This window comes from Lagenorhynchus albirostris, chromosome 3, assembly GCF_949774975.1.
Source record: "Lagenorhynchus albirostris chromosome 3, mLagAlb1.1, whole genome shotgun sequence".
In the NCBI taxonomy this organism is placed as follows: domain Eukaryota; kingdom Metazoa; phylum Chordata; class Mammalia; order Artiodactyla; family Delphinidae; genus Lagenorhynchus; species Lagenorhynchus albirostris.
This window is the reverse complement of record NC_083097.1, coordinates 118,534,718-118,543,978: the sequence shown is the minus strand read 5'-3', so window position 1 is coordinate 118,543,978 and position 9,261 is coordinate 118,534,718. Positions and strand designations below refer to the sequence as shown.

Sequence of the window (9,261 nt, the reverse complement as noted above, 5' to 3'; positions counted from 1 at the left end):
GAATATTTTAAATGTCCAGATACTCTGGGAGCCTGTCTCTGACACCGAGTAGGCTCTGAGAAATGGTTAGTGTACAGTAAAGGAGAGATCTTTCCTCACTTACTCTAGAAAACTAATGAGCCACAGATTGGGATAATATCTCTCTCCTTCCCTGTGCGTTGGGTGGCAAGAACATCAATAAAACATCAACAATAATAATGGCACCTAATATTTGCTGAGTACGCGTGAGCATGATAGCATCTCAAGAGCAGGAGCATTGCCTGCCTAGTTCTCTACTGTATTTCCAGCTCCCAGAACCAGGTGCTCAATAAATATTCAGAATTGAATGAATGCACGTCTCATTTCAATGTCAGAAGAACCTTATGAGGTAGACAATGTTATTGCTCCCATTCTACAGATGGGAAAATAGAGGCACAGGGAAATTAAGTAATTTGTCAAAGTGACATGACTAATAATGGTAGAGTTAGGATTAGAACCCAGACAATCTGACTCCAAACACCACCACCACCACCATGGTCCATAGAGACATCGAATGACAACTTGTAATGACTGAACCAGTACTGGTAACAACGGCCTGGCTTACACTAATGGAAGGAAGATGAGGCCTGAATTAAAACAAAACACTGAATAATCCAAAAACCATTTTCATTTGGCTCAGGAATATAGCCAGAGACATACTCTCAGAGGAGCAGCTACATTCAAACCATATGGACTTGGCCCCGATCTGTATCCCGGGCTGACACTCTCTTGAAGCGATCCTCAAAGGATCCAGCTCTTGCCCTCCAAGCTGCCCTGAGCTAGGGCATCCCTAAGATTCTCCAGAAAAACAGTGTCCACCCACACCTCTGGAAGATATGTCCCTATTTTTAAGTCTCTTCTTCCTGAAGTCTCATGTATAATGCTTGTTTTGCAAACAGCATATTTCTCCCTGTTGTACCCTTAGGATGAAAACATATTCCTTAATTTGAAAAAGTCACCTATGATGCACCCTGGGGGAACTCCACACAAGGACCAGGGAAAGGTCCATTTCCCAACACAGGCTTGAAGGGCAAGCTGAGAGCTGTTCATGTTGCAGGATGAGATCCTGGTTCATATTCTGACTTATTAACTATATCCAACTCTTCTAGTTTCTCAGAGCCCCTCCTGCCAACTACAGCAAACACAGGCGGATACCACTGTGCACACAGCCCACCTGTGGAAGCATGAACAAGCACAGAGAAATGCTTGTAAGGCTGGCTTCAGTTTGAGGCAGAGGGCAGGTTTCATGTGGAAACCTGGAGCCTATATGGTTTCAGCTCAGCTCTGGTCCTGACTCAGTAAACCATAAGCAAGCTACCCACTCTTTCTGGATTCAGTTTCCTTCTCAAGAGCTCAGAGATACATGCAGGGCTTTCCTTTTCCAAGGGGTGGGGTGAATATGCCAAAGGGATCTCAGTCCAATGTGGGTTCAGGTGAAAGGGCAAACTGGCCCTGAGAATCCCATGGGTTGAGTATGATTTGAAGATATTCTTTTAAAAGAACCATTGTTTCCTTAAATTTAAATTAGTTGCTAATGGTTAAAAAAAAGAGAGAGAGAGAAAGAAAGAAAGAAAAAGAAAAAAAAGAGGAGGTTTTATATTTTTAAAAATTCAGATATCCAGGAATTGGAAACTCTAACAACATCAGATGGATGGCGTTCCCAAAGGGAACAGAGCTGAGTACTGGCTGTCACTGATTTCAGACCAGGCGGTATCTCTTTTGACCAGTTTACCCCAGTCTCCACCACTCCCTATTGCTTAACCCTGTTCCATGTTAATCATTATGAAAATGTAATTTAAGTATTGTATTTGTTTTCTTAGTAAATTACAAGCCTCATAATAGGTCAGAATGGCAAAATTTCCTTTGCGTAAAATTTGGTATAGTTCATAAAAGCCGAGTTTAGCGAGTGCCCTTGCTTTGCAGGTACCTTGTGCATATGCTTGGTTTGCCAACTGGGTAATCCTAACTTCTTTAAACTTTGGGGTCTGGGGCTCCTACCATGACTCAGGGGGTAGCTGACCAGAGTGGCAGAGCACTGTGAGAAAAGAGGGTACAGAGGAAATGTGGGGCTCATTTTCCACCCACCCTTAATCTACAGTCAAATGAGACCTGGCCTCAAGGGGATGGGGAGGGGGTTGGGTAGGAGTCTTCAGTCTTCCTAAGACTGGAAGAATTGGATCCTTCCACCCCAGTTCTGTGCAACACTAAAGTTTTCACCTGGTGCAGACAAACTTCAGCCAGCAAGCTGGTCACCTGTTTGAAAATAAAGTTTTATTGGAAGCCAGCTATGCCCATTTATTTACAGGTTACCTGTGGCTGCTTTCACCCTGCGAAGGCAGCATTGAGCGGTTTCCACAGAGACCATGTGGCAAGCCTGAAATATCTGCTATCAGCCCTTTATAGAAAAAGTTACCAATCCCTGTTCTAGCAACTCAGGTTAGCTCAAGCAAAGGATGTTTGTGGTCAAGACATAACAGGGAATGTGCTGGATGCCAGGGATAGAAGCCACAGAGAAATCAGGCCTCGGGGGAACTAAAATTGTAACTGCAGATCTTTCTCGTGGAATTACTGATTCTCTGTTTCTTCCCTGGTCTCCTTGCACTGCTGCCTTCCCCAGCTTCCCTTGCCTTCCCTCAGCTTGCACGCGGCTCCTCAGGGCTACCGACACCCCTTCCATATCGTGCAAACCCTAACAGCTTTTCAGCTTTGATCTCCATTGCGAATGGCCACAGCCTCTGAGTTTCCCAATTCTGAACTCCCAGGGGAGGAATGTGATTGGCCCAGATCATCTTTTCAAGTCTATGATTCTTGGCGATTCCTGGCCAGCCTGTGACTGTCCTCTCCCCTCAGTCAGGAGCCCACCCTGGATCCACATCAGTGACCAGGGGGCTTTGCCACATGAAGCAGAAAGTGTTATCCCCTCAGCAGGGGCGGTAGGTACAGAGCCCTCCTTTAGAAGAGAATGCCACAGGGCAGAAGCCAAAACTTAGCGAACTCAACTTGTGAGGGACCTGGGCTTTTCTTCAAGCCAAAGAACTCTCTTATTCACAGCATTGACCGAAAAGCCAACATCTGAACCATCAACATGTCCCCTCGGAGAAGGGGAATGGATCCCCCTTGGAGTTTGCAGATGGCTCTTTTGTGAGCAGAGGACCAAGCCCAACTGAAGGAGAGATGAGCAGATCAAGTGTGGCAACTGGTGGAATTTCAGAAATCACTGTCTCGTCCTAACTGGACCAGCAGAGAAGAAGCAGAAAGATATCTAGCCTGGACTCTACTCGTGGTCCGGTGGCTAAGACTTTGAGCTCCCAGTGCAGAGGGCCCAGGTTTGATCCCTGGTCAGGGAGCTAGATCCCACATGCTACAACTACGAGTTCGCATGTCGCAACTGAAGATCCCACATGCTGCAACAAAGACCCCACGTGCTGCAACTAAGACCCAGCGCAGCTAAATAAATAAATATTTTTTTAAAAAAAAGAAAGAAAAAAAGAAATCTAGCCTGGCAGACCTTCTCCTGGTTTTGCCACAAACAAACTGAGTGCAGACGCATGTGGTACTTCCTCCTGATTCCAGACCAGGCCTGTTTCCCACTGATCAAACGATGGGGCTGAGTCAGACCAGCGGTTCTCAAACTGCCCCCAGCCTAGCCAAGATCAGGCTGTGCCCCTGGCCACCATCACAAGACTGTTCTACAAGAGAGTTCTGGGCTCCAGAAACACCCAGCTGCTTCCCAGCCTGCTGGAAAATGTTGACTTTCTATTTCTCCCTTGGCCAAATTCTGTGGGTAGCGTGGCTCCCCGACACGTAGGCCACACAATCAGCTCTCACAACCCACTTCCTCAAGGTGATCCCATGTCGTTCTGCTGTCCATGATAAACAGCTCCAGACTGGGCAGCCCAGACCCAGGGGAAGCCAGCCTGCTGTGGATCTGGAAAGTTCCCCAGAGGCAGATAGATGGCAGCTGCTTCTCTGGCCCAGGCTGAGGCCAAGCCACAAGCGGGGAGGACAACTCAAGCCCAGGCCTCCGACCACGGATGCAAATTGGCCCCGTAGAGCCTGGCCAGGTCAGAAGGGGCCCAAGGAGCTGGAACTCCGAGTGACAGCTGAGTGGGGAGACAGCCTTCATCATCCTACTAAGTCACTAAGAGGTTTCTGAAACAGGTGGCTCGAATTTCCTTGGAAACCCAGAATAATCCCCCATTCGAAGTGCTCGCGAATCTTGTTGTCACCACCTAGTATTAATGGGCAGGCACCGCAGAAGGAAACAGAGTTTTCAGCTGCATTTTTGTACTCTGACTTGCCTGACAAGCTCAATAAAAGCTTAAACAAATATTAAAAAACACACAGAAAGTCAGGCTGGTTTAAATTAACTTCCCAAGCACTTCACCTACTGTAGGAAGAAATTATAATAAAATGTCAGAGCAAAAATAAACCGCGCGTGGAAATAAAAATAAAACATAAAATGCCCTCTTACAACCCACTGCTCAGTACGATTTAGTTCCTAACAACATATCATTGTACATGAAATTTTCATAGTCCTAAAGCGTATTTGGGCATTAGGAATGTTGACTCTGAAAAATCCATCTTTTACACATTGGGAAATCATCCCTTTCCCTGAAGTCTTACGGACATAAACCATTAAAAAAAAAAAAAGGTCTCTGTTAACTCTGAAATCATAATTCTCCCAAAAAGAATATGTTGCTGGACAATATGACCCCCAATTCCATTTCTCTTAGGCTTCTGCATCCTCCGTCTGCAGCTGGGGCTCCACAAACACCCTTTGCGTCAGTGCTCTAGAAGGAAGGAGTTGGAGGTGGAGATATGACAGGTTCAAGTCCGGCCATCCCGCAGGCTCACCCAGCGTGGAGTTTCAAACGGGAGAGATACTTGGTAATCCTTGGGTGCCCAGGCTGTGGCCTGTCACATCCTCCAACCTCAGTGCTTACAGTAAGCCGGATATACTAAGAGATTAAAGAGCAGGGGTGTTTGGTGCTCTGTTTGCAGGGTGAAATAAAAAGAAAGAAAGAAGGCGGGAGAAGGAGAGAGGAAGGAAAGAGGAAAGGGAGGAGGGAGAGAGCCGGGGGAGGAGAGTGGGGGGGAGGGGAGGGGGCAGGGAGGAAAGAAGAAAGGCAGGCAAGTGAGCATCTCCTGCTCAGTTAGTTCGTCTTGAAAAAATTCCCTCGCAAGCTGGTTACTCCCTCTCGGTTTGCTCAGCCAAGCTGATAGACCCTCACTTTCCAACCAGAGAGAGTGCGGGTGTTGAGAAGGACCTTGTGGGCCTGCATACCCCTCCTTCCCCCGCCAGGTTCCTGTCACACCGCAAAGGTGATTTTCTGGGAAAGGGTTCTCCTGGCAGGGCCTGGGTGGAGCAGCCTGGTACAGCCCTCGTTATCTGGCTCCCAGCAAGACTTTCCAGGGGGGGCCCATGCACGCCTGCCCTTCCTCCAGGGTCTGCGGAGAACTCCCACGGAGCGCTCCTCCATCAGGGAGCGGAGCCAGAGAAAAAGCCCTGGACGGCAATGGAGGGGAAGCAGGCAGCCATGGGACACACTTAAGTATATACACGTGTACGCCCATAAGTGGCATCTCCATATGTGGACAACCGTACAGAGGCACGTATAGCTTTCCTGGTGAGTCAGTTACGACCTTCCCAAGAGACTGGGAGTTGACCCACCAGCTGGCAGGGTGTGGACAGCCGTGCTAGGGATGGCAGGCCTGGCTGTCCCTCCAAGGGTGGACTGGTGGCAGCGGAGGGACACACAGAGACAGAGACACACACACGCACACACACAGAGCGTGATCAGGTCCTGTCCAGAGGGCGAACACAGACTAAAAAATGCAACGATTCCTCTAATCTGCTTGCGCTGAGCATGCCAGAAGCAAACACCAGCGGGCCCGGAAAACATGTTGCTGTTCCTTCGCTCGGCTCGGGGCCATCCGCCCTAACGTGGAAGGCAAAAGAAGAGGAACAGAGTCCGGGGCTGTTTTGTCTGGCTCGCTGGGCCCTCTGCCCCCTTCACCTCTGGGAGGGAAGGACGGGGGACTATTTGGAGCCCCCCATACGGAGAACCTCAAACGGCCCCTTCAGCTTCCCACAAACAAGCTTCAGAAGCGGAAACTGGCCCTGGCTCCCTAGGGCAGAAACTGAGAGCTCAACTCTGAAACACTTCCTTTGCTTGGTAACAATGCACGGAGGAATTTCCACAAATCCCCTTAGCTGTCATGACTTCCGCTCCTCAACTTGGGAAAAGACAGCCTGGGACATTCCAGCCCCCACCCCTACCCTGGTTGATCTGTTTGGCTCCTAGATGGGGCTTGGAGAACGACATACATTCCCCTTCCCTATTTTCCCTCCTGGAGACGAGAAACATCCAAGTCTGACCAGGCTGTGCGAAGAGGCCTGGCCAGGCCAGCGGCATCACCAAGAGGCTGTTCTCTGGCTTTGGAGAAAGTGGGAGTTTAAAGGGAGGGATTGGGAGGACCCAGGCCGTAGAGCCAACCAGCCTGTGTCTGTCTGGGCTCCACCACTTCCTAGCTGTGTCACGCTGGGGGATTACTCGAGCTCCTGTCTCGCTAGGTGGTCATGGGGGTGCCCCATGATGCAGCTTTATAAAGCATTCAGCACAGCTGAATGCTGATTCAGCACATGGCAGGAATCTGATAAATGTGATCTGCAGCAGCCAACCCAAAGGTCTGCTACCTTGAGACTCCCCTGCCTCACAATGGCAGAAATTCTGTGCCCCCCAGTCCCTGTGAGTGTCCCCCAATCCCATGTGCACAGACTGCAGTCACCACGTGGGGTCCACTCAGCTCTTCTGCTCCAGCTCACAAAACCCATTGGGACTCAGCTCGGAGCTCTGTGGTGACCTAGGTGGGTGAGATGGGGAGGTGGGGTGGGAGGGAGACGCAAGAAGGAGAGGATATATGTATACATATAGCTGATTCACATCGTTGTATAGCAGAAACTAACACAACATTGTAAAGCAACTTCCAATTAAAAACAACAACAACAACACTTGGGAAAAATGCCCCAAATCCATGTGGATATCCATGTCTGCGGTGCTTCCCACAGGTGCTCCTGGAGCTTGCCACCCGTCTGAGGGCCCAGGTGGAGTGCTGAGTTCTGCGCAGAGGCCAGGAGATCCCTGCCAAGCTCTGGACCTCACTCGACCACCAGGTCACCAGAGCAGCTGTGCTCATGTCCAGAACTGCACAGAGTCTCTGGTCTAACCTCAGCTCCTAGTTTCCAAAGTATGCTGGGAGGAATCATCTACCTTAGAGGAGTCTCAGTTTCTTCATCTGGAAAATAGGAGGGGGATATGGACTGAATTGTGTTCCCCCAAAATTCATATATCAAAGTCCTAAACCCCCAAGGTATTTGGATATAGGACCTATAAGGAGGTAATAAAGGTTAAATGAGTAGGGTGGGGCCCTACTCCAGTAGCATTAGTGTCCTTCTAAGAAGAAGAGACATCAGAGCTTGCTCTCTCTCTCTGTGTACAGAGAAGAGACCATGTGAGGACATAGCAAGAAGGCAGCTGTCTGCAAGCCAGAAAAAGAGGTCTCACCAGAAAACAACCCTGATGATACCTCGATCTTGGACTTCCAGGCTCCAGAAGTGGGAGAAAATAAAGTTCTGTTGTTTAAGCCACCCAGCCTGTGGTATTTGTTTATGGCAGCCTGAGCAGACTGATACAAAAATGGTGAATAGAATCAGTGCTCCGTGGACTAAGGGGTACATTGGAGGTGCCACAGAGGCTGGGAACCATGGGAGGCAGGGCAGAGGGAGGCTGGGGAGATGGGGCTCCAGATCCTTCATACCTCACTCCATCGGAACCAGCACCTATTTTAGCTGTTTTTTTAGTTCAGGTTTAAGCGTCTTTTTTTTTAAAAAAAAAAAAAAAAAGAACGTTTCCTTGATGAACAGGTTTTTGAAACCCCAGGACGGAAGGATTTCTGAAAGCCCATGTTTGCTATCTTAATAGTATCTATTACCTGCACTGAAGCATTATGAAGTCTCTGGACTCAAGGACCTGACCAGCTTGAAGGGTCCGTGGCTTGGGAGCCATTTTGGTTGCCAACACTGACGATGCCTTTACCATGTATCCCAGCTGCCTTCCACGGTTTACATTTATTAACCCATTCAATCCTCCCCAACACCCTATGAGGAATGCTTATCATCACCATTTTACGAATGAGAAAACTATGGTTCAGATAGGTTAAGCCACTTGCTCAGGGCCACACAGAGTGATCTGTTTGATTCCAAAGCCCATGACTACCCTCACTATCTTAGAAGAAAGGAGAAGTCACAGGACAGTCACTTGGTCAGCAAGTATCACCCCAATCTCACTGCAGCTGAGACCTGCCATACAGAGTGAGGAATCTGCCCCTAAAATCTCAGGACCTGAGTCAATAGGCTGTTTCCTAATTCTCCTCAGAATCCTATGTACCTCACAAACCAGCATTCAGCTATGCTGCTCCAACTAATTTTTGCATTTGCTGCTACATATTTGGATTTGGGCCTCTGAAACACTGAGGTGAATTTACGTAAAATGGGCAAATGATCATTTTGAATTTTGTAAATGTTACTTAATGTTTTCTTACTGGACCTGCAGAACTAACAATGTCTCATTAAAGATTCCAGACATTCAAGAAAGGATGAGTAGTGCTCGCTTCGGCAGCACATATACTAAAATTGGAACGATGCAGAGAAGATTAGCATGGCCCCTGCGCAAGGATGACACGCAAATTCGTGAAGCGTTCCATAATTTTTAAATTATTGAATGTGGAAGAGAAAATCAAGCTTAGTAGTTGAAAATTATTTTCAGAGCTTTAGATGGCCATCATGCAGCAAATGTCAGTCATTTTTATTGTTTATACATGCCTTCAAAATTTTATTTACAACTTCCTTAATTATCTTTATGCCCATTATTTGATTTTTTTTTTTTTTTTTTTTTTGTGGTACGCGGGCCTCTCACTGTTGTGGCCTCTCCTGTTGCAGAGCACAGGCTCCGGACGCGCAGGCTCAGCAGCCATGGCTCACGGGCCCAGCCGCTCCGCGGCACGTGGGATCTTCCCAGACCGGGGCACGAACCCATGTCCCCTGCATCTGTAGGTGGACTCTCAACCACTGCGCCACCAGGGAAGCCCCTGATTCATTTTTTTGATTCATTTTTACCACTTTTTTTTTTTTTTTGCGTACACGGGCCTCTCACTGTTGTGGCCTCTCCCGTTGCGGAGCAC

General features: G+C 48.3%; 1 non-coding gene across 1 annotated transcript; it reads left to right on the top strand.

The window, feature by feature from the left end:
- Positions 1-8,683: 8,683 nt before the first annotated feature.
- LOC132518976 (U6 spliceosomal RNA) lies at positions 8,684-8,790 on the top strand. Its single transcript, XR_009540082.1, has one exon. It is a non-coding gene; the product is annotated as a U6 spliceosomal RNA (small nuclear RNA).
- The last annotated feature ends 471 nt before the right edge of the window (positions 8,791-9,261 follow it).